Source organism: Falco biarmicus, chromosome 10 (assembly GCF_023638135.1).
Source record: "Falco biarmicus isolate bFalBia1 chromosome 10, bFalBia1.pri, whole genome shotgun sequence".
Classification (NCBI taxonomy): domain Eukaryota; kingdom Metazoa; phylum Chordata; class Aves; order Falconiformes; family Falconidae; genus Falco; species Falco biarmicus.
In genome coordinates this window covers 7,681,600-7,707,017 of record NC_079297.1, presented here as the reverse complement: position 1 = coordinate 7,707,017, position 25,418 = coordinate 7,681,600, and the positions used below count along the sequence as shown (strand labels likewise).

General features: G+C 57.6%; 1 long non-coding RNA gene across 1 annotated transcript; it reads right to left on the bottom strand.

Moving 5' to 3' along the window:
* Positions 1-19,306: 19,306 nt before the first annotated feature.
* Positions 19,307-22,797, bottom strand: LOC130156118 (uncharacterized). Its single transcript, XR_008824327.1, has 2 exons — positions 22,680-22,797; positions 19,307-21,453 (listed from the first exon to the last, which is right to left on the bottom strand). It is a non-coding gene; the product is annotated as an uncharacterized LOC130156118 (long non-coding RNA).
* Between the last annotated feature and the right edge of the window lie 2,621 nt (positions 22,798-25,418).

Here is a 25,418-nt window from a genome sequence, read left to right as displayed (position 1 = left end):
ATGCATCTATACGTTTGCATGGGGGTGTGTATGCAGGCGCAGAGCTCTTTGTGTCGGGGTGCGTGCAAACGCGTGGGCACGTGCGCGTGTGGTTGATGCAGGCAGGCAGGTAACGTGCACGTAATGCATGCATGTGGATGTGCATTAATGCATGTGCATGTATGTATGTAAACATTGCCTCTTCAGCAGCTGAAATAATACGCCCTCTTGACTCAGCTGAGGGTGCAGGAGCGCTCCCAGCACTTCTGCAGCAAGACGGTCACGTGGTGCTCGGAGACATTTTTCCATCCTGGCACTTCCAAATGCGTCTGCTGGTGTTTAAGCCCATTTCCATCCCCAAGTACGTATGTGTGCAGTTTTACTGCATTAATTTTAGAAACGTACTGCCTTCGTAGACGATAATAAAAAGTGGATGCCAGGGAGAGAGACTGCCCAGAAACTAGCAAGTTAAAGACGTTGCTCTTCTGGAGCATGAGATGTCCCTGAGAGCACAGGGCCCAGGCATGAATGCTCCTGAAGGCATAAAAATGAACCTCATGTGCCCAATTCTGGGATGGAGCACAGCAGTGCTGCGGTGCTCAGTGGTCCTTGGTCCCTGTCTCAGTGTCAGACTGTGGGAGCAGCACTGCCAGGCAGGTAAACTGCTGCTGCTGGAGATCCCTGGGCTGCTCCTGGCTTGGCTTGGCTTGGCCTCGGGGTCTTTTTCTGTCCCATGTCCCTATTAAAAATGCACTTTTTCTTTCCTTTCTTTTTTTTTTTTTTTCCCCTTCCCCCAGTCCATTTCTTTTTCCCAAGTGATGCAATTTCCACCCAACGCTGTTCTGGAGAAAGATCTACAGCGTGTCACTTCCGATTATAACTCCTGTAGTGTTGGCTGTAGCCTTCCCCGTTACTTGATTTATTGAACTCCTGAATCCTCCAAAGAAATTCAATGATTTTATACGAACAATTCTCTTATGCCTGAAAACACAGCTTTTGCCAGAGCACTTTCTGGGTGTTGGCATCCAGAAAGTGGTTAGTGCCAACAGGAGAAGAAGTGGTGATGGGGCCCTGAAATCTGGGATAGCCACTGTGTGCACTGCAGGTCCGGACCAAGCACGGACACGTGCTGCAGCTCCTGCTCTCTTGGGCTGCAGGGATCAGTGTTGGGCTGGTCCCACTGCTGTTGGGGGGGGTTGTCGCCTTCCCCGGGCAGCGGAGGCCAGGCAAGAGCTGGTCTGGTGTGCAGCTGGTGTGGGACAGACGGATGAGATGTCAGCTGGCAAAAAGCCGGCCGGACAAAATTAACCTGTCAAAACATTTTGAATATATATGTTCAGGCAGAATGCGTTTGCAGCGGATCAGCATTTTGCATCATGCAGGGGCAGTGCTTCGGAAGCACTGAAACCAGATTTCCTCTGTTGCTGAAACAGAACTCGTTCCCCACCTGCAAACGGGGCTGGTAACACTTTCAAGCTATGGAGAGGGTGATAAGAGTCAAGGGGAAAAGGCGCTGTACCAGAGCCAAGGAATTCCTTGTTATCCCAGCGTTTCAGGTGTGCGCAAAGGGCTGCAGAGAAAAATCAGTGAAAGGCCTGTTCCTTCTCCCGGAGGGGAAGTGTTTGTAGGATTAGGGCATATTTAGACGTGGCAGAAATGGGATTCCTAAACAAAGGGCCAGGGGAGGCAAGCCCCTGCACCGCTGCCACCGGTTCCCGCAGCGCAGAGGGTTTCCAGATTCGCTGCCTACCTGCCTGAGGAGTAAAGCTGTCCAGACCCGCCAGCCAGCGCTGTGCCTTCCATTTTAGGAGGCGGTGGAAGCAGGGTTAGGCATTTCTAACCCCCCCTGTTCCTACTGGAGGGGACTTGGGGGGTGGGAGCGTGCTGCTGCCACCCTGACTGCTCCCGCTGCACAGGACCCCACCGCTTCTGGGTGCACAGCCACCGCCACGCACGCTAACGAACCCGGCTGCTGATTTCTGCATGAGGACCCCCCCACCTTGAGCACCATCACGCTGCCACCCTGGCCAAAAATCCAGCACGTGCACAAGGTACATCCCCCTCTCTGGCTGGGTTTGATGCTGGGGCCTTTCGCCTGCAAGTGTTTTGTACTGGTCATGGGATGAAGCCTCTTCTCCATTAATGGCTGCCAAATAAATTGGACTTAAATGCTCAATTGCAACACCACGAGCAATTTATATAGATTTATTTTGGGATGGTGTAATTAGCAGCAGGGGACGTGCAATTCTCTGAGAGTCGGTGCGCAGGAGCAAGAGCAGGCTGTTTGCTATGGAAGAAATTGGGGCAGGCTGAAGAAAGGTGTAAGTGTTAGCTGTGCGAACAGCAACGGCTCTGGGCTAATTACACTTTGGCCTGAGTTTAGGAAATAAAGATGCACGATGCCAGATTACCGCTATGGAGCAAGAAGGGGATGTTGCCGAGGGTTTTGGATGTTGGAGGTGGAGAGAGGGGGCTGCGCCATGAGGGATGGTGGGACACCTCCTCTTGGGCTTTGGAAACTTCTTCCCCCCCCTTTCTGTGTTTGCCCTCAGCTCGGTCCCTGCGCGCGTGCATGGATGCAGCCGCACGTGGGGTGAGTCGCTCACAGCGAGCGCGAGCAGATGCAGGGAGACACATGTGCTGGGCTTGGCTTGCAGCAGCGCTACATATGCAATTTTTTTATTTACGCCCACAATCAGTTTATAATCTCTGGCCAAAACTTCATCTCCTGTATATGGGAAGATTTGGCCCGCGGAGAGACGTTAACTCGAAGGCGAGTGGGAAATATGAAAGGGCCCTCTATGTGGAGAGCAATTCAGTTCGTCTCCAGTACACAACTGTGGTTTTTCCATCCCTCTGGGTTTCTGCTCAGAGACGTCTCCGCGTCGCGAGCTCTGCCCGGGCTGCAGCGAGTGCTGCCTGTGGTTGGGCAGCCGTGGCTGGGGCGAGCCAACAGTGCAGCACCGACGCCAGCAGCACCGAGCCACGCTCCCACCGCCGCAACGCTCGCTCCCAGGGGTTTATAGGGCGAGGGGGACAGGGTGCATCAGAGCCACGGCTGTGCCTTTGCACCAAGGCAAAGCTGGGGTCTGTGCTCTTTGGTTTTTCAGCCCTGGGATGCTGAGCATCCATTTGGGAGCGCTGCCATGTTCTGTGGCTGGAGGAGATGGACCTGGCCCGGATCTGAGTGGTCCTGGTGGACCAGTTCTGTGTTGGGAAAGCACGAGATCCGGCAGCCCCAGCTGGACCCTGGCCACCCAGGGAGCGCCCTGGGATGCTGGGCTCCCTCTTGGCCCTGGAAATGTGGGGTGCGGGCAGCATGCTGCCTGCCTGCCAGTTTGGCATTAAATTCCCAGGGAGTTAATGAAAAAATTTAAAAAATGCGGCTTGCTGTGAAACTCAGAAGACTGAATAGGGGGGCTGAAAGAGGCTGCTGGTGTGCAATTGATCCACTGATTCAGCCACCCCTCTGGAGGATGGAGGAAAATCCTCTGGCTATGGAACTGCCGAGCACTTGGTAGCCCGGCGGTGGCCCTGGCGGCATCAAGTGGGGCAACCAGCCTGGCCCCAGCTCCGTGTGCCGAGGCAAGTGCTGCTCTCACACATGTAGCGAAGGTGTGGGGCCTCAGCTCATAGCCTGGTGGCTGCCCCCACCCCTGTCCCGGCAAAACTTAATTGTTTTCTGCAAAAAAAAAAAAAAAAATCATTTGGGGAATAGATGGAAAAAGGAGATAGCGTCAGGCAGTCATGGCCTGTTCTCCACCTGTTGTTATTTTGGTCTGGCCCAATCAACCTGCTAGCCAGGCTGGAGCCAGAGACCATCTGGAAAAACTGCCGTGTTTGTAAAACTGACATGGAGCAGCACCCCAGGGCCCTGACCTCCCACACAAATCTGGAAATGATTAAAATGGCCCTGGCTGCCTTCGCGGCGCAGAGCTGCCTGCGGAGAGCAGCCCACCGACTGCATTTGGAGTTCTCATCAGCGGGGCTGGGAACGCGCGCCCTCCTCCCGGCACCCTGCCCTGCCCGGAGCCCCGCCGGCAGCGCTGTGGGGGGATGCGCTGGGGAGCGGAATGCTGCTGCCACAGAATGTGCCAGTTCCCCACTCCGAGCTGCCTCGCTTGGCTGGGAACCCACATCCCAGCCTGGGTGATGGGCACCCACCCCCTGCTGGGGCAGCCAACCCATCCCTCCCTGCCCTGGCTCCAGCAGCCGTAGGCATCTATCCCTCCATCTGCAGTGGTCCTCTATTTTTATGGCTAGCTGGAATTAAAAGGTGAAATAGTATCGGTGAGTCCGATTTCAGCGGGAATTAGAAAGCGAACCTCAGCGCCAAAAGCAGTGAGCGCAAACCCCAGCAAGCTGGCTGCGAGCTTCGGTGAGCTCCTTCTACAAGCACAGTTAGATGAATGCACTGCACAGCTCCAAGTCACTGCTGTGGGACGGGAACCACGTCCCGCCCTTCCCCGGGAGCAGAAAGGTGCTGGCGAGGCTTTGGGTTGGGCTCCAGGTTTGGAAAAAGCTTCCCCAAAGGGCTGCCCTCCCCTCTGTGCTGCTCTCAAACCTCCCACCTCCGGGACATTGCTTATCAAAGCAGCTCTGTGTCCTCCGCGTAGCAAAGGGTAAGCGACACCACGGCCAAAATTCAAGCCACATTGGACCTTGCTGACCCACACTGGCCAGGGGACATTTGGCTGTTTTCAGCCTTGCCTCGCCTACTGGACAGCGGTTTAATTAGAGAGGTGTGAATAATGAATTATCCATGACTCTGAGCCATCCATGGAAAATTCAAATCAACCTGCTTTTAGTTTACAAGACGTCAGCGAACTATCTGCCAAGAGAAAGCAGGGGGAGAAAGAAAAGCCAGACTGTGTCTTGGTGGGGGCTGAGGAGCGGGTGGAGGCTGAAGAGTGGGTTGGAGGTGATGCTGTGTGGCGTAGCCCCGAGCCTGGCTGCTGCTGGCTGCTGCTGCGTGGGGAAAAGGGATGCTCAGCCCCTTGGTGTGTGAGCCAGGGCTGGAGCTGCTGGGCCGGCATGGTGGGTGCTCCCCACTCCCACCCCACTCCCCACCGGCCGGCGAGGGGCTGGGTGGGCAGGGTGGTGAGTGCAGCCATGGCCAGCAGCTGGTGGGGACGGCGGGTCCTTCTACATGGGGTCCCATTCCCAAGGTTCCCTCCACTCCCACGGGAGCAGGTGAAGCACTGGTCCTGGCACAGGGGTAAAGCTGGCTCTTGTCCCCCCTCTGGGGGTCCTGCTGGGGCCGGGGGGCGCGGCTAGAACCCTGGTACAGACAGGGAGCAAGGGCGGGGAGAGGCCCCGTCTGCAGCTCTCAATGGGGTGGACCCAAACCCTTCCTGCAAATGGGGCTGCTGAGATTTATAGTGACAGCTTTGGTAAACGCTTGCCTCACCCTGGCACAAGGGGACTTAATCCCTGAAAGGGCCCCGGCCTTGGGCCTGGAGGAGCCCTTTTTGCTGTGTTTGCCTTCATCCCTCCTCTGGTTTACCTGCGTGGCCGCACTAAGCTCTGACCCTGAGTTTGCTGCCGCCGCTATTGTTCCCTGCCTTATCGAGGAGGATGATGGAGCCAGGGACGGGAGCAGGAGAGGCCGGCTGGGCTGCAGAGCCTGGCTGGGGACAGGCGGGAGCTTGAACTTGGCACGGCCGCTGCCAGGCTCAGGTGGGCAGGATGCTCCAGGCAAGGCTTCCCGGCACCGCACCTCTTCCCACCAGGTCCAGCAGTGACCTGGCTGTGATGGTGGCATCTCCTTCCCTCCTCCCCAGCCTGCCCTGCAGCGATGCTTGCCCTGTTCCTGTGTGCAGGGCAGGGAAGCTGGGAAAGGCACAGCTCCTGCACCCCTCCCAGTGCAGGCGGGACTTCTGATGGAAAAGTGTGAAAAAACTTTCAGCCTGAATTTCAGACACTTTAATCGGCTGCTGATAACGAGGGGGAGCCCCACACCGCTGTCAGGGCCAAAGGCTTTGAAACGGGCAGAAAACAGACCTGTCACGTCTTTTGTCCGGGGCCAGCTCTGCTCATTGATCTCTCTATCAGATGAGTAAACCGATACATATTAACCCGGAGCCAAAGCAAACATATTCTGAGTGTTGAAGAAGTTCAGATAAGTCCTTTTCTCCCCGCAAGAAGCTGGATCTGAAACCCTGGATGGGGGGAGCCAAGTGGTCCCAGACCAGTTCCTGGCGCAGGCTCGCGGCTGCGTGTGCCTCAGTTTCCCCTGCCCTGGGGAGGGGATGGGACCCTCTGCCGTGGGTTTGTCCTGGGGGAATCCAGTCCCCACCCTGGAGCCTGCCGGCTGCCATCACTCATCTGCCCCAGGGGACGTGCGCTGTGGGAGCATGCCAGCCCTCCCATCATCAGCCCCCTCCACTCATTAAGATTATTAAATTAACCCCCCCCAAGTTTGTAAAAGGAAGGGCCAGTGGCTGATAAAGCCTTGTGAAAGGACGGATGATAACAGCAGGTAGTACTGCAGATAAACCCTCCTGCCACCCCCAGCAGCAGCGTGGGGCTCCCCCTGTACGCCGGCACACACTCACCTGCCGCTGCCAGCTCCCACTGCAGACTGCGGGTACCACAAGGGATCATCGACCCCCCATTAGGCTATAGCCTCTTCTAAAATGAGGATTAAAACCTGTTACACAAAAAGATTGTGGAAGTCAGTTGGGAGGTTTAGTACTTGAGAACATAGAAAAGACCTGTGGCTGGGTCTGTTACTGGCCGTGGCCAGCAGGCACCTTGGCCGTGGCGCTGGGACTGACCTAAGAGCATCACCTGGGATTGTGGGGGCATTTCTGGGGTGCTGGCACCCACCTGCCTGGGCAGTCAGAAGTGAAATGCTTCACCAGGACACGGAGCATTTTGGTGCTTTTTCCCTGGGAGAGAGTCAAAATGACTCATGCTGATGGGGGTTTTTGGTACAATGATGTCCGTGCCTGATTTTTTAATACATTTCAAAGTTTCATTTCCACATGATTGTCTTGGTAAATTTTGCTCCTATTTTTATATTAAGAACTGTGCTAGATATGTCTACTTCCAATTTTCTGTTAAATGGTGTGCTAAATACATTGTGAATGCAATATATTCAATGGAGTTAGTCATTTGGATGGTGTAAAATTCGATTTTATATAAATTGCAGTCTAGGAATGAGAAGGAGGGTGCATCGCTGGGGTGCCACGTGGAGACCTCATCCCCTCCACCATCCCCTCCACTATTCCCATCGCTGGCTAGCCCTGTCCCCATTCCCCCCACCCTGGGGGCTGAAGGCAAATGAAGAAGGTGGTTGTGGTGCTTCATTAAGGATGGAGGGGGGGAAGAGAAGGGAAGTGACTCGCCTCTGTCACCACCAGGCTGTGTGTCACCAGGGAAGCTGGCAAGCCATCCATGACTGGCCCTGTAACCCAGCACGGCGTTTAGGCCAAGCAAATCAAGCTGAGACATCCACGAGCTGAATAGAGACACCGCTCTGCTATGGGTGGGTGGGAAGCTCTGAGGTGAGGGGGGCTGGTAAGCGGGACGGCTGCTGACACCAGGTTTGAGCTGCACCTTGCAAAGGCTGGGCAGGAACCAGAGGAAACCGTGACAGCCGTGCCCAGAGCGGGGAGAGGAAGCTGGGGCAGCCCCAGCACCGCGACCTTTCCTCCCTCTGGGAACTTGCTGCCTCAGCAGGAAATGCTTGGGGCTCTCCGGCCGGTGGGCTCCTGCGCCCCACCACTGCTGCCAGCTGTGGGAGCCTGGTGGGCCCTGGGAAAAGGTTTGGAGAAGCCCCGGCCACGGGCATCCTCTGCAGCGGCTTTGGAGAAGAGGGATGGCTTTGCTGCAGAGCTCACGGGCAGTGGCTGCAGCACCCACACATGGAGTCATTTGATTTCTCACATTGGTAAAAGAAAAGGGATCTGGAGTGAGCCTCGGTGCAGAACAACCCACCCTGTGGGTCAGACTAGCTCTTACATCCCACAGCGGGGTTTTCTGGCTTCTGAGTCCCGGTAACTAACATTTAGCCTTTTTTAAGTGGTAAGGAAGTTACTTGGGAAATTAAGGCAAAGGATGGGAAAAGCTGACATTGACTCCTGGTTTCTGTTCTCCATCCACACTGTGATGCATTTCTGGGGAAAAGCAGCATCCCACTCAGAGTGTGGAGCTGCTGGCCCCACTGCAGGCGCCCAGACAGCCCATGGGGCTGCTCTGCATCCCCCAGCCCCTGCCTGCTCCCGAGTTAGAAGTGGGCATGAAATACAGGGCTGCCAAAAGGACAGAGCCTGGCTCAGCTGGCAGAGCCCACTGTGGGCAGGGGGAAATCCTGGGCTTGAACCCTGCAGAGCAAAGCTCAGCCCCAGCTGTGGTGGACAGCACGGGGCAGGGGATGGAAAGCACACTGTGAAATCTATGTGCTCCCCACCAACTATAAAACAAAATGCTTGCTCAAGGAACAGCCCATGCTTGCTCAAAACTCAGCCCAGGTGAGTCTGTAATGGGATCCAGGTTTCCGCTGAGTGTGGCTTGAGGTTGCCAGAAGTTCAAGCCAGGCAGGAGTTCAGATTGGTGATGAAACCCTCAGGTCTGGGGGCTGCAAGTAGCCCCCGAGCACAGGGACTCCGCTGCCTCCACTTGCCTTCCTCTAGGGATCACCTTGGAAAGGGTTCTGGTTAGCGTGGCACTGCTGCCGTTAACAGCGACGGGAGGGGGAGGTGGCTGCAATGGCAGCAGGATCAGTCCCCGTAGGTGAAATCCCAGGAGGAGCACCGGCATGCACGCAGCAGAGGACACCCTGCATAGGAAACAGGAGCCTGTTCCGGTGAGGAAACAGTGCGAATGCTATTTACTTGCAGAGTTTTGTTTTCATTAACTCCGGCATGAGTCAAACCCTTCCTGCCAGCATTTTGCCCGGCACGGTGCCTCCGGCTGGCACAGCCGCTTTGCGAGCGCTCCTTTTCTTGGTGGCTGAAAGCCGCGCGATGGGGCGGGCGCAGGAAGGCAGAACAATGTGGCCGGTGGCCCCGGTGCAGGTGCTGGCCGGCCCGGCAGAGCCGTGTGCTGCTGGCAATTGTGCCACCCACACAGATGTGTCCGTGAGCTGCCTGAGCTGTGCCTCCGCGGGGGCTTTCCAGCGAGGCCCGGCGAGCTGCAGCCATGAATCATGGGCTGGCCGGGAAGCGGGGAGAAACACAGTGATGATGGTGGGGGGCACCAGGAGGTCAGGGGGGGCTGCAGCAGCCCCCCACAGGGAGCTGGGGGCCATGTCCCGTGCTGGGAACGGCTGCCTGCAGGGTGATTAGGGCTCATTTTACAGGTGGCATTGGGAGGAGACCCCAGGGCCAAGCCCTTCACACCTTCGCTGCCGTGGGTAGTGTGGTGCGATGAGTTGGAGCCAGCCAGCTCGTATCCTGTCTCCTGCGGCCAGCCGGGAGGGAGGCAAGGGGCGAGGGTAAGAATAGCACGGCCGTCCTTCCCAGCGCCCCGGCCCGTGGCCAGGGATTTCCTGAGCAAGGGCAGTGCCCCCGGGGATGCGGCACCGTGGCTGTGCCTGGCCACACACCGGCTGGCTGCTGGCACCTGCAGCATCCCATGCACCTTGGTGCCAGGGAGCTGCTCCTCCTTCTGTCCCATCCAAAAGCGAGAGCGGGTGGTGACCAGCTGCAGGTGTTGCAGGTGGCAATGGCGACCATTCCCGGGGGTACCAAGGAGCACAGCGGGGGGAGAGGGTCCAGCCTGAGCTGCCACAGGACCATTCCAGCTCCCAGCCATTTCAGCTGAGGGAAGGGCCCCTTAGGGGGGAAGAAATGGGGACTTTGAAACCAGGCTGGTGGCAGCCATCAGAGATGCCTTGGCAGGAACGTGTGCAGGTTTCCTCACTGGTTCACTTCCCCCTAGAGATGCTCCAGCATGGGTGAAAGCAAACCAAAGTTGTAAATGGCTTTTACTTCTCCAGCTGAGAGAGACAGCCCCCGCTGTGCCCTTGCCCACACCCTGCCCTTCCCCTACAGACACTGGGACGCTACACCCACCAGATACTACACCCCTACCCAGCCACTCACAACAACGTGTCTGAGAGAATCACAGCCGCTGCAAACCGCAGAGCCCTGTGGACCAGAGGTCTTTGTGTGAGAAGCAGCCAGTTCCCCGCTGCTTCCTCTGCCCTGCTGCCTGTGACCCACCGCGTCCTCCGGGCCCAGAGCCGGCCCAGGCAGGAAACAGGTGGGATAAATATTTGTGCAAACCAGAGTGAAATTTCCCTTGAAGGCCGTGCAATGTGTTTCCCTTGCAGTGGTTATGAATGGGAAGGTAACAGCCGGTGCAGCGGCAGGTGCTGCCAGGGTGGTGTGGAACCAGAGCTGCCGCCTTCCCAGGGAAAGTGAGCCCGTTACTCTTACTTCACCAAGAAGGCAGGCTCGGAAAGCTGCTGGAGGCTGCAGAAAAAGCAATCCTGGAAAAATTTAGGCATTTAACTGCTATGGCTCAAACCCGAGGCCCATGGGAGCCCGGCAGAGCAGGAGCCAGCACACCCCACCCCAGGAGAGCCAGGGGGCTGCAGGACCAGCACATTGGACCCCACACTGCTGGGACAGAGCAGAAGCTGTTACAATCCCAGCACGACATTTCTGAAGAGCCACGCTTCCCCTTCGCCAGGCTGTTTAAGCAGCACCACCCAGGGCCACATCCCCCTGCAGCACCGCAGGCACAGCCACGGCACAGCCGGTGCCCAGCGCCCGGCGTGAGCGGGTGGACCCGGTGGCAGCATGCTGGGCACGGTCAGCAGCGGCCAGGTGATACCTGTGTGCTGGCGTGGGCTGCTCCCCTGTGGCTGTACCCCTGCCTGCTGGGGGGGAGGGGGGGCAGGTGTGAGAGCATGAGGGGCTCTGTGGGTCCGGTGCCCTCTGCAACCAAGGTGTCACCGGAAAGGATAAACTGGTGGGGTTGGGGAAGATCCAGAAGGTCTTGCTCTTCCCTTGGAGAACGGTGGTCAGGACTGGACCCTCTGGCCCAGCCACATCAACACAAGGGAAGGGGGAAAATGGTCTGCGGCGATGCTGCTCCTTCTCCCCAAGAACACGCTTTGGTGGGAGCCTGCAGCTGTGGCACCTGCTTCCAGCAGTGTACGGGTCGATTCAGAGGGCTGTCTTCAACCAGAGTTAAAACTGAGCAAGCCTGGGATCTCAGGCAGCTTCGTCTGGCTCATTTCAGAGCTAGGCAGTGGGAAAGGAGTGGGAATTTTCTATCTAAATAAGTGGGCGAGGGGAGCCTGGGCAGCACAGGATACAGGCGTCTCTGAGCTAACACACACTCATTACAACCCCAACATCTGCTCTCTGACCTCTTGAGCTCTGATTGCCGACAAACCTGCTGTGGCTGCCTTCCCCCTCCTGGATTTCCTCCTCCTCCTCCTCCTGCCTGCTGAGACCACAAGCTGGCCGAGGGGCAGGTGGGAGCCATGGGCTCCTGCTCCCCCTCAGCGTTCCAGTAGCTGAGCCCTGTGATTTGGGGGCCGGAGGGTGGGGACAGGCTCCACAAACCAACACAGGTTTCACAATAGTTTGCTTAAGGGCTTGTGACTTACAGGCTCATGCTCAGGTGCTCCAGGGCGGGCAGGGAGCAGCCCCATCCCGGCTGCCCACAGGAACCCAGTTAACACTGCCCGGGGGAAGGGGGGGGCAGGGCCCTGCATCCCCCTCAGGGCACAGCCGCACTGGGGATGCTGTGGGGGAGCTCGGGGAGCCACCACCATCCCCCTCAGCACCAGCCGCTCAAGCACACTGGACCTGCTAGATCCAGCCACAGCAAAGTGCCGCTCAGCATCCCGCAGCTTGCAATGCCGGGGAGTTTGCGATACACCCAGCAGACACCAGCACGGCTGATGCGATCCTTTCCCTTCCTCTAGCTTTCCCCCTTTTTTCCTGCCTCTCCTTGCCCCCTCCCCCCAAAAGCTCTTTGTCTCGGGGCTCTGCTGAGGAAGCAGACCTTCTGAAAATAAACTCCTTCTGCTTTGATCTGGTTTATGGGCACGCACTGTTTATAGCTCCTTGCGTACGACTTGACACCTTCCCACCTGCAGCCCCAGCAACTGCTTCTTATCACAGCCACTTTGGATATTAACAGGCCGGCAGGGAGGGTGATCTGGAGGTCCCCAAGGCCCCCCCCCCCCCCCCCCCCCCCCCCCAGGCAGGAGGGAGACAGGCTTATGTCCCCCTGCATGTGCTAATTGCATCAAGCCATGTTTATTGGGATGTTTATCTAGACTAGTGATGCTGAGAGGGTTCTCATAGGTTGGATCCACCCCTTCCCCACAGGAATTAGCTCGTTTTGACCTGTGATTTCAGCACAGCCCGGAACAGCATTGGGATCCCATGCCTTCCTTCTGACCTGACAGATATATGCATTTGGGAAGGGGGGCAGGAAAGGCCTGGAAAGCCCCCAATTTGCTTTATTTTGACCTGATGAAGTGTATAGTAAAGCAGGTGTCACCCACCTGGTCTGGGGACTGGAGCCCATGCAGGCACTGCAGCCTGGCTGGGGTCAGCACCAGAGGCCCCAGCTTCCCACTAGGGCCATCACTGTATGATGGGGTGCTGGGCGGTAGGACAGGGCAGACAAGCTCTGCACCGGGATACCGGGGTGGGGGTCGGGGGGGGGGGGGGGGGGGGGGGCGTGTTGCTTCGGCTCACCGCAAATCTGAAATTTTGGAAAGGAGCTTTGCTGTGCAGTGTTGGTCCTGCTGTTGTCACTGCTGTGCCACAGCGCACCGGGAAGAGCTGGGTCAGCCGGGTCCCTGGTTGCTGCACACCACATCTTGCTGCAGAGGAGCTGCCAAGCAGCTCTGCTCCCCCAGCACAGGATGGGGGGGGGCAGGCACTGCTGCTTTCTCTGGAGCCCATTCCATGGAGCTTTCTGCTTTACTGCAGCGTCCTGGAAAGGGCCTGAGATGTTGCAATAAAATGAGTCTGTTAATAAACAACGTCAAGTCTGGGCTGCACTTACAATCATCTTTTATCCAGGCTTGCCTTCCAAACATCTGCCCACAGGGCATCTCTGCTGGTAACATGAGTCAGCGGCACGTCCCAAACAGTGCACCCAGGCAAGCCCCCCGCGAGGGTTAGCCCCCCGCTGCTCAGCTGGGCTGGCTTACCTGTACCGGCAGGGACTGGGGACCAGGGGGTTGCACCAGCACTGCCTGAACACCTCAGCTGCCCCATGGGACCCCAATACCCCTCTGCCTGCCACCCTGATCCCAGGGCTGCAGAGGTGACCCCAAGCGCCACATTTCAGCACTGACCCTGCAGGAGTCTGATACCGTGGTCCCTGTCCGCCCCCCCCCCACTACATCCCATGGGTCTCTGGCCACATCCACTCTGCCCAGCCTGGCACATCCAGGGAGCACAGGTGACAGCAAACACCCACTATGGTGCCCAGGTCACTTGTCAAAACGTAAGAGCAGCCCAGGTTTTGGACATCTCCCCTCTAGAAAATGGGGCAGGGGGGAAAGCGAAGCAACCTCAAGGCTCATTCCCAACAGAAAGTCTTGAATTAGATCAGCTTCGCTCCGTTCTTCCACTTTCATTCAGACACTTCTGAAGTATTGCATTTTCACTTTGAACATACAGAATGTTTTTAAGCATATTTAATTAGCTTACATTTCACAGGGAAAGAAATCATTTGGGCTTGGAAAAAATGAGATTTTTGACAACGCTGTAACAGTGGGGGCATATTTTCAAGGAGAGAAATGAAAATAAACCTTTTTTCACCATATTGATGGCAGCTCATAGATAGCTGTCAGTAAGCAGCATTTCTTTAAAACATTCCCCGTTGGCTCCAGTAGCAACACTTACTTCACGCCTCTTGCCACGCGAGAGGAGACGGTCGGTAACACTTGAAATTCCCATTTAAAGCCGATTCAGAAGCGTAACAGGGGGGACTCCTTGCCACAAGGTATTTCAGAGGTCGAGCCGTGGGGAGTGAGCCCCACAGCTTGCTGTCAGAGGCAGGTGATGGTTATCAGCCCCCTGGGCCACACCGTGCTCAGGGGAAGGGGCTCAAAGTCACAACCCTGGGCTGGCGTGCCTGGGGGGAGCAGGGGGTCCTGCCCACGGGGCACGGGCTCTGCCAGAGCACCTGCTCCAAGGTCTCGGGACAGGGTTACCTAATCTCCGGGCAGGCTAATGCAAGCAGCGTCTTGCACAAGTGGCTGTTATCAGCATATTTTGAGGCTTAGTGATGGCGCGCAGCGAGGGACAGGGATTGCTCTTGGCTGTTGAGCGCTCCGGGCTGCAGCCAGGCGCCGAGGCTGGGGGAACAGCCTGCACTGTGTCGTTACAAGCCAACAGCTCCAGCGTATGGAGATGCATGGAAAACCGCCCAGAAATCCCAAGGCTTGGCCCAGCATGGGGAATGACTCGCCCTTGGCCTTCTCTCCCCAGCACATTGCCACCTTCCCAGCGGCCTGCAAGGGCAGGGGATCCCACCACCCTGCAAACCATAATCCCTGCAGCGTGGCAGGGTCCACACCTGGAGCTGCCAGCTGGATGTGCAATCACTGTGTAAAACACCCAGGGGAAGGTCCTGCTGTGCAGCAGCTCCCACACGGGCTCTGCAGCATGCATTTCTGGCCCTTTGCTTCCTGCCCCACCTAGGTGCAAACCAAGCCCTGGGTGAGGGTCCACAGCCAGCTGGGCTGAGCGAGGGTCACTGCCACCTCCCTGGAGGAGCGTTAACCACAACATCCCTGCCCAGCCCAAACCCTCCCTCTCACAGGGAAACCTGCCTGTACTTTCAGGGAGACACTTGCCAAGGCAGCATCATATAGGAGGACTCCAGCTGTGCTTCGTCTATTAAATATCTGGGGGGGAACCCTCTGGGAGCAGCTGCACCAGTGCCATGGGGACCCACAAAGCTGCGTGCACCAGAGGACAAGTTCTGGCCTGACTAAAGGGCTGCAAAGTGGCTGGCGTGCTCCCCCTCACTTTGCTATTAACGTTATCAGGGTAAATCAAGATTGTTTGCTGTGGTTGCAGGATAACACTGCGGGAAGGCCCTCGTGCTCTGCCGCGGCACATGCGCACACAGCCTCACAGCACCCACAAGATACAGACCCCGCTGTGAGCTCACCTGGCCCTCCTGGGAGGAATTCAAGAGCAGGTCTAGTCGCAGGGCAGGCAGACATACACTGAAACAAGAGCAACCGGGGGGGTATTTTCGAGGCAGGAGGAGCTGCCCCGACTGTCAGAGCAGGGAGCCCCATGCCTGCCCCAGGCACAGAGCCAGCCCAGCTTCTCAAATGCAGTCACCGTGCTGGCGAACTGGCTGTGAAATAAGGCACGGGTTTAGTTTCTAAGCATCACCCATGAACCCTAAACAACTACAAGAGAAGAGCAAAGCAAAGCAGCTCTGGTTACAGAGCCTCCTGAGGGCACACCATCACAGGTAGTGGAGGAGTGCCCATATCCAGGGCTTTTCGGGCAGCTCCCAGGCTCTGGAGCATGCAGAGCAGGACTGAGCAGCATGCCCATCTCCTACAGGGTGTGCAGCAAAGAGGTTAGCTGTATGTCCCCATCAACCACAGTTTGGTGCAGAGGAACCTCTCCCTTCTCCTCCCCAGCCCCATGTTTGGGTGGCGAGGGCCAGGGGAGCATTTCAGTGGCCACGTGCCCAGCCACATGCATGGGGGAACAGGGTTTGGCCATGCCCCCCAGCGCCTCCATCCTTCCCCCCACCCCCCCCCCCAGGTTGTCAGCGTCGAGGTCTTCATGGCCAGGAGTGGCCGTGCCCGGCTGTGAGCTAGTCACACACTATCAATCACCATTGAGCCACACAGTGCCTCCCACCCCGAGAGCTTCTTGAAAGAAACTCCTAATTTTCAACACCTACTTAAGGCTCTTTGGGCTGCGCTGCTGCCAGCAGACGTGAGCTCATGCTGATGCTCGCAGGCATGTGCTGCCCTGCTCCAAGGCTTACGCCCACAGCAAAACATCTCCTCCAGCTCCTTACTGCACAAGCAGGCAAGCACCATCTGAAAGGCAAGAGGTGGGCTTACAGGTGAGCCCCCCACTGCCTGTGTGGAACCCCAGACTTTATGGTTTTAAATAGGAAAGGCTTAAAGGGACCTGGCTCCTCCTTTGTGCTCAGTTGAGTGTATCTTCATGGTTCACTTGAAGATGCAGGTATCATTGGGTGTCCCCTAACCAGCGGGAGCCCAGGAGACACCCAGTGTTTGCATTCCCTGCTGACACAGGGACAGCCCTAGGCCTTGCAACATCACCCAGTTCATAACTCACCAGCACAGGGACTGGGAGGAAGTTTCATGCAGCATGTCCCCAGAGCGGTCCTGCTGCCCTGGGACACCTGTGCTGCAGCATGGTCCTTCAGAGACTGCTCCTGCCTGCCCCAGGGGCAGCCAAGACCTTCCCTCCCCAGGTGATGCCTATCAGGGGCAGAGCCAGAGGAAGGTCCTATTTCAGTGGGAAGCTAAAAGGCAGATGGCTTTCAGCTGCTCCTGTGCCAGGGTGTGAGTAACCAAGCCTCGGAACTCCTGCTAAAGGGTCACTGTGCTTAACCACCACCCACCTAGAGGCATCGTCAGCTGCAGGCAGCGTGGAACACTGGGATGCGCTTGTCACCAAGGGGGGGGTCCTCTGGGCATGCAGAAACCAGGTGGGTGGCACCCAAAGGGAGGTTCATCCCAGCCCCGGGCACTCAGCCCAGCATGTAGGCTGTAAGGCAGGAGAAGTCCAGTCCTGCTCTGCCACTGGTGCCTACCACGGCTGGCCGGTCCCTTTCCCCAGCACCCTGGGATGGATGAGCACAGTCAGGATGAGTGGACGGCTCTCTTGGTTTCTCACCAGCCCTTGGCTACCACAAATGTTTTCTTCTGGCTAACCACAGCCCTGGCCACATGTGAAGGTCCCAGACCCTGGGGGAAGAAAGCCTTTGGTGATTTCCTCCTGCTTCATGCAAGCTGGGCTCCTGTGAAGCCACATGAAAGAGCCGGGAGGAGGAGAGGGCACAGGAAAGGTCCTGAGAAGAAAAAAAAATTTGCACCCTGAAAATGGGCCCTGTTGTCAGCCCCAAATAGTGCTGCCCAGTCAGAGATGCCAAGTTGTCTTAAATCTCCTGGGCAAGAGATGTCCTGTGTGCATGGCTGCTGAGCAGCCTTGATGTACAGGTTTCCAGGACATTTATGATGTGTGAAACAGAAGAGGTGTCTGATAACAAACACACATCTGGGGTGAGGTCCCTTATGGGGCTACACCCTACAGAGTCACCGCATGCCCCAGAAGAAAGGCAGGAGCTGGGTGGCTGCTCAGCATCACAGGACAGACCAAGGCTAGGTGGGATAAAGGGGTTAAAAATCCAGGAAAAAGCTGCAAATGGATTTCACAGATGGCCCTTTAGCCACAACTGCAAACCTTCACAGGTTGCACTCTCTGGTTGTGTGTGTCCCTGGATGCTGGTGCTACCCCATGGGTGCTGGGGCTGGTGGCTGGCTGGCTCTTGGGTACCCTTGTCCCCTCCGGCACCCCCAGGAGACAGCGTGGGACACAGGCTGGGACACAGCAGTGGGGCATTGGTTTCAGCAGGAGGCATGGAAAAAAAGAAAGATGAGGTCACTGCAAAGCAGTCGTGTAGGATGTGATACAGGAGAGGAATGGGGCGTACAGAGGAACAAGGAGCTATTGTAACTTTGCAAAGCAGGGGAAAAACCAGCTGTGGGGATGGCAGGTCACCTCCTGCTCATACCAGACGTTTGGAGGGTTAATTTGTGTGAGGTCACATGTAACGGGTCTAGAAGAGAAGCACATAGAAGGAGGTGGTGGAGGTCTGGTGGGATGCTGTGGCGAAGGTCAGGTGCGAAGGTCAGGTGGGATGCTGTGGCAGAGGCACGGACATGGCTTTTCTCTCCATTGCACCAGCTCTGCCATGGGAAAATACAACAGGTCCTGCTGCAGCCAGCTCAGGTACAGTGAAACAGCTGGAGAACACCTGGCTGAGTGCTGGGAATGCCTCTTGTTCGGATCTGCCCTGTTTGTTGTCCTCCCGGCCCCTGGGGCATTCAATGGGACAATGGGATGGGCTGGCCAGAGCCTATGGGGCATCTCTGAGCGGTGGCAGGGGCTGGAGCTGGCTCTTGGGGACAAAGCCAAGAGCCTTTGCCTCACCCCACCACCACCGAGCCTCCCAATTTTTTTAGCTGTGGCATGGCCTGCCCAGTTGGCAGTGGGTGGCACAGAGGACGCCAGTGGGGCCATTACCCTGGGATGCGCAGGAGGTGCCCATTGCTCCGGCTGGGACCATGCACTGACCTGAGGCTCCAGCCCCAGCGCAGCCCCCTTCCCTCCCTCTGTCTCAGCACCACTGGAGCCCCCCCAGCCCTCACGGCCCCATGGCCCCAGCCCTGGCCAGCCCTGTGGTGGCATGGGGCGGCCGCCACGGCGGTGCTGCAGACTTTCTGTCTGCACGGGGACTTCCCGTCCCCGCACGCCGCTGCCGGCGCGAAACCAAAGACCGGCTTGTTCGGCTGCCTCAGCCGCCTCCGCGCTGACTGCCCTGCTCTGTTCCCGCTAGGAATAATATACCCAGAGCTCTGAGCATAAATTGAGTTTCCCAGAGCCAGGCTGGTGGAGAGACTTTAATGGGAAGGAAAATAAACTGTGTACTCGGCATGCGGGGAGAGGTGTGGTGCTGGCAGAGGGGCACTGGGAAAAAGCTCCTCTTGGTTGCTGTTTTTTTTTTTTCTTGACTTGTTTGCTGAGGGAGCACACATATGCATGCCCTCCTGTGCAATTTGTTTGATTCCCAGGATGCCAAGGAAAAGAGGCATTTTAAAGTAGCTGGTTGAGACCTCTGGGGCCTCTGATCTGCCAAAGCACATCGGTGGCTCAACACCGAGCCCAGCCCTCAGAGGAGGCTTTTGCTTCAGAAGCTGCTTCTTTCCCCCCCCATTTCTCTTCTCAGAACCGAGCTGCAGGGCTGCAAAGAGGCTACCGTGGCACAGGCACCGAGGAGGGATGTTGCCATGCCGGGAGGGTGGCAGCATGTTTCTGATTTCTCAGCACAATGCTGCGATTCAGGGACTTGGGAAAGCGCGTGAGTCATGCCGTGAACTTCCCCAGCCAGTCACTGCTGGAAAACACGCTCGCATCTGCTCAGCCACCCTCAGAATGCCTCCTGCTCAGGAATAATCCCCACCACTTCTCCCCTTCCCACCCGCTCCTGGTGTCCACTGGGGCTGTTCCCAGGAATATCAGCAGGTCAGGGACAAGGGTGCGAGGGGAGTGGTGAGAGCATCCAAGGAGGGAGAAACAGCAAAGAATTTGGATGCAGGAGAAGAAAAGTGCCTGAGTTTAATTGCTTGGCTGTGCATAGTGCAACCTTGGGTGCTTTTGAGGCTGCTGAGACTCACACCCCCCATGTCCCCCCTGGCAGAGGAGGCTCTATTGACTGAACTCTGGGGCTACACCTATTTATGTTTACGAAGCCTTTGAAGTCCTTGGGGAGAAGAGCAGAGCCTTTGGATGTGCCTGTGACTCAGGAAAATCCACCCCCTCTGTGACCAATAATTATCCTGAGTGGAGGCATCCCCCCACCCATGGGCAGCCCTGGGCAACAGGAGGGACACAGACGGGCTTCCCCGGGGCCACGTTGGGGCTGGGAAAAGTCCACAGGTTCAGGAAACAGTGTTGTTTCTCTTTGAACATGTTCACTGTCAGCTTTCGCCAAATGTCAGAAATACAAATGGGAAGTGAAATCCCACTTTTATAAAAATATTTGCTTTGAGCTGTAAGGAGGCTTATTAAGGGAAAGGGCAGGCCTGTGTTTCTTCTCAGTGCGATGCTCCACTCATCTTGCTCCCCATGAAGGCAGCCTCCCCATGCCCTGATGTATCCCCAGGGCCACATGCTGATGGCAATGTCCCATCTGTGTCCCCCTGCTTCTACAAAATCCAGCTGAGCCGGGACAGGCAGCCGTGGGGGTCCTGGGAATCAACCCCAACACAGCTTGGGGCAAGCCATTGCTCGGTGGGGTGAATGGTGAAAGCCCAGCTGGCTGCTCGGGGGCACGGGGAGGTGCCCCCCATCCCACATCCAGCTTCCTCTGAGGAGAGCCGTCCCGCGGCGCCGGTGCCTCTGTCTGTGCTGTATCCTGCTGAGTAACGCCGGTCCACAGCCATACATGGGGAAGAGCTGGGTAAGAGGCTTTCTCCTGTCAGACCTCTCCTCACTCAGTAAATAACATTCCTGCTAATGCTGGTATGTAGAAAACTTTCCAGCTCTCCAGCTAACGTCAGCGTCACAGCTCCATCGCCTGCCCCAGCCCGCAGGGTGTGTGCTCCCTGTGGGGCGAGGGGCGCAGCCCGGACGGCCATGGGGTGCTGTGGGGTCCCCGCTGGCCCACCACTCCCAGCTCTGTCTGCACAGGTGGCATTTTATTTTGGGGGAAATACAAATCTCTCAGACAACTTGTGGTTCCCTGTGCCCCATCGGGGTTGAGGAGGGGATGGATGCCTGTGAAGCGATGCAATCTTCAGTGACTAATGCACCAGCAAAAAGCCTCGGCTTGCATTAGCTCCCCATCCCAGGCTGTGCAGCCACCTCCTGCTGAACCCTGGCTCCTCTGCCTCTGCCGCAGCAGCTCCCGGGGTTACTCACAGGTGAGAAAGAGCCCAGGAGAAGAGGCAGTGGGTGCAGGCAGGGACCCAAGTGCCGGCACATCATGACCCCGTGTCCCTGCCCAGCCCCGCTCCGTGCAGCCTGTGGGTGACTCAGGAATGATGCCCTCCCTCCTGCCCAGCCCGAGCTCAGGCTCATTCCCTTTGTGTCCAGGCAGAGGGGCACGTTGGGGAAGGTGGCAGGGGCTTCCCTGTGCCGCCCCCCCCCAGCCTCTGCCTGCCACCACCTGCAGCCATCCTGGCATCAGGCACTGGTGTGGGCACTGTCATAGCTCTGCTGCAGTGGCCCGCTGTCACTGCCACTGTCACTGCAGGTGGCATTTGCCTTTGCTGCTCTGTGCTTCAGCGGCTGTGGTAGATAACATCCATCTAACATGGGGCTGCCGCAACACCCTCCGGGGTTACCCCAGGATGCTCTTTGCACCGAGCTGTGGCACTGGGCTGCTGCTGAGGTCTGATTTCGCTTGCTAATTAAGGCAGCGATCTCTACACTCTCAGAAAAAGAAGGTTTAGATTTGTCCAAGAATTGCTTGGGTCAATTTAGTGTGTTAATGTAAAGAGCGATCCATTCTCCGAGGACCTCTTGAGGACCTGACAAGAGCCAGCTCGGGTTTGGCAGGCAGGGCTGCGTGGGGTTGCCCACCTTGTGCGTGAACTAACCAGCGTGGGGGAAGCTACATACTGACCCAGGCCCATGGTGGTGGTGAAGATGGTCTTGGCAGGTGGAACTGGGCTATAAAGTCCATGCAGGTTTCATCCATGAGTATCCTGAAAGCTTTTGGGTTTTGGTTCCAGGTTTAGTCCTGCTTGGGATGAAAGCACGCACAAAAGCAAAGCTTTGGGCTGTTTCCAAATGCCCAGTGCTGAGCATCTGGGCTGGGCTGATCCCCGGGAGTGGGTGCCAGGGCTCCCCTCCCTGCTGCTGGCAACCATGGCCCTGGCCTTTTCCAGCCCCTCCTCGAGCCACCACCGCACGCCAGGGCCCCCTCCCCACAGCTGCCCCTCGGCTGCAAAGCCAGCACCCTTGGCAATTTGGGAAAGTCCCAGCCACTGGCACGGATTCTGTCCCAGCTCACGTGCTCCCACAGCGCTGCTTCCCGGTGCTGCTCCCTGCAGCGCCCACCCGCTGGGAGCCGGGAGGGGAATTTTTGCTCTTTATCCCTCAGCAGCTGTGTGTCCCCCTGCGAGGGCACGGCATGCTGGCCACCTCCCCGCTTGCCAGGCTGCCAGCACGTGCCGCCCAGGGAAATTGCACCCTTTTCCCAAATGGACACAATGAGGCTCCTGGTTCATTTTACAGCCTCAGAGGGAACTCCAGGCTGGAGAGGGCTGGGGGATGAGCCCAGGTGTGGCTGGATCACAGCCCTGCATCCTTGGAAGAGGGGCCTGGCTATTCCCGCTGCAGATCCAGGCGGAGAGATTAAAAGGGGTGCTGGTAGCCTGGGACAGCCGATGTGCTTCATGCTCTCACCCAGTGCCAAGGTGCGGCCTCCCCGTGGGGCGCAGAGGTGGCCCCGCCATCCACCCAAGCCCTCCCTGGCTGCTCGGCAGAGGAAGCGTGTGCTGAGGGCTGCTGGGGACAGGCCGTTTCCTCCCCTGGGTTTTTCCTTCTCTTTCTGTGCCCTATTTAGGTATGTAAAGATCCGTGGAGGAAAACTTGGCCGGCGTGAGGCAGGGGCCGTGTGGAGCTGTGGGTCCTGGTGTGAGGCTGGCAGGGCTTTCCTCCCTAGCATGGCGCCCTGCTGCCGTGCTCCCCTCTCCCTTCGGCCAAGGATGCTGCCATGCATCCCCACAGTGGGTCCAACCCTGCACCAGCCCCAGGGCCACGGAGATCCCTGGCTCTGCGCTTCGAGCTCCCTTTGTGCTTCCTGCAGTGGGAAGAGGCTGGATCCCGGCACAGCAGCCAGGCTGTGCTCCCTCCTGATATGCCTGTGCAAAGTCAGCAGTGCTTTAGCAGTGGGTATCTGGCCCTCCCCGCATGCCTCCCTGCCAGCTTCTCCATGAGTAATGACACAAACGTGCTTCTCACCCTGTCCCCGGCACTGGGCTGCTCACCGGGGCGCTCACGGGCTCCGCTCTCTCTTCCCCGTCTCTGTTTAACATCAGAGCAGCTCCCGTCCGTCTCGTCTGTCTCTCTTCTCTTCTCCCCACAGCACAGCTTCCAGATGGTGTTAAATGCCCAAAAGGAGAAGCGAGCCAGGCAGGCAGGCTGTAGGCAGATTTGAGGTCAGGCAGCCTCCCTGGCATGGCACCACAAGTGCCAGCCTGGCCCCACGTCCCCACAGAGGTGACAATAAGCACCTTTGCTAGCTGGCAAGCGCTAAGAGCTAATCCTGCCCCCGAGTGCCAGGAAACCACCTGCAGACTCACAGAGAGGGTGAAAAGTACCGATGGGCTCCCCTGAACACAGGGAGCACCAAGGGGGACCGGAGTGGCATCCAACTCAGTGGCACCCACTGTCACCTCCAGTGCTGGCGGGCGATCAGCCATGTCCTGCCCTGCTGTGCCAGAGAACGGCTGGCTCCGCTCACAGGGATCCCGACAGCTCAGCCCCAGCCAGGCAGCTGGTGGGTAACACTCAGCTTGAAATTGGATGGAGGACTTGGCTGACAAACAGGGGCTCCTCCAGGATGGGACTGGAGGCGAGGACCCTGCGCTGCCTGCATGCTCCCACCCCGCTGCCAGGCGTTAGAGGACAGATGTTACAGCTGTGGGCATGACAGCTCGACACATGGATGGTGAGATCCTGGAAACTTTGCACTGGCAACCTAATTGCTCGTTTGCTGTGGGTCTCCACGGTGAAATATTTGTCTTAAAAGCAGCCCCTGGAGCTGTAGAGCTGTTCTGAGGTACACTGGGCTGTTCACACTTGAGAGGTGGGAGCAGCACTGGGTTTCCATTGCTGGGGGCAATGGAATAATTCGGACAGAGCAATGCAGCTGGCAAGGGGTGGCTGTGAGCTGCCGGACCCTGCTGAGGCATTGCCCACATGGGGAGGCTTCGCGGCTGGGGAGTGGGTTCCTGCCAAGCTGTAGTTACAACGAAGGGAAATGAAAATAAAAGCATGGTATTTCCAACCACCTCCTAACATGCCCAAAAATGTGGTGGGACGGCTGTCTCCGTCAGCATGCCTATGGAGCCTGCCCTGCTCTCTGAGCCCAGCCTGGAGAGGGGAAAAACAGACCATTATTAGGAGGGAGGTATTAGAAGAGCTCAGAGATGAGGGGAGATGTTGGAAAATGCCCTGCTTGTCTGGGGCCCCGGACCTGCACAGCCTCATGTTAGTGGTCAGTGCAACATGGGGAGCCTGCAGCGCCAACAACCAGCTCAAAGAATTCATAGGGATGGGGTGGGCAAAGAGGGACCCCAGAGCCTGGGCAGCCGCATAACCCAGGGCCATTCCTCTTCGCCAGTCTGACCGGCATGTTCTGGGGGCTCAGGAGACACTGGCCACTGGGACAGAAGTTGAAGACAAGCTGCCTCAGCCCCAAACCCCAGACATCCCCTGAACCCCTCTGTGGGATGAACTTGGCAGGAGCTAGATTTGGACCCACAGCCACCACCTGGGGACCCCGTCCCAGCTCCTCTGCCCTCAGCCCAGGGGCACTGCGGGGTCTGTGCAAGGGTTGCCCTGCCTGGAAGGGGCATGGCATGGTTTATCCAAGCTCTATGGGGACAATCCAGGCAATGGGGCCAGTCTGGCGATGTTTTCACCTGCTTCTATAGTGCTGGGTCTCCCCTTGAGCTGGGGGTGAGTGAGACGGCGCCTCAAGAAAGCATTTGTTCATTCACATCTTCAGCTGCCAGGGAAAGACCACACACACGCGCGTCCCTGGGAGCCATACGGGTCCTCTCCCCAAGCCCCTCCTGCAGCAGGCAATGCTCAGCATCCCTGGGGAGCAGTGGCAGGGATCATCCAGCCGAGGGGAGGCGAGGGCCTCGGCGGGTGTCTGGGAGGGCGAGGAATGTGCGGTTAGCTGGAGACAGCTCCTCTGCTGCAGTGGAGCAGGGGGGACCGTCTCCCCCCAGCGCAGCGGTGCCGGTGGTCCGGGCACAAACAGCCCTTTAAGGGCCGGCAGGTTGCACGGCTCAATCCTCCCTTGTCTGACCCGCCGGCGGAGCGGGGCGGCAGGCACCCCCGCCAGGACGGGGGTCATCCCAAAGGTGGAGTTTCTCTCCAGCCCTCTCGTAGAAAAATCAAACCTTTCCTGGCAGAAAGGGAGATGCTGCGCAGAAGCCTGCGAGGGGATGCCCACCAGCACCCACTGGGGAAGGGGCACAGGACATATGGGACATAAGGACCCTTCTTTCCAACAGGCCCTTAGGGATGGTGGAATGGCTGATGTTTTTTATTAGGCTTAATAATTATTAATTATTAATAATGATAAGACACTGACTGCCTGTGTATAAGGTGCTTCTTTTTTTCAGCTTTAAACTTCAAAGCTCTTTAGAAAAAAATTGTTGGGTTCACTAAGGCTGTGCTACAGATGGGGAAACTGAGGCAAGGAGGGGACTGAGGCTGACACCATGTCTGCCTGGCCAGCCGGCAGCACTGGGACAGGGCCGACCTGCAAGGACAGGGTGCGGGAGCTCTCCTGGTGGCAGAAGCCCTGGGGCTTTCACCCTGTGGTGGGACCAGCACTGAGCTCAGCTCACAGCCTCTTCCAAGCCCTGGATCAAGCTGCATTACAAAAACGCTCTTAAGTGCTGCTGCAGCCCAGCTAGCAGGACGAGGACTGGGGAGGAAGATGTGGCCAGGGCCTGGCTG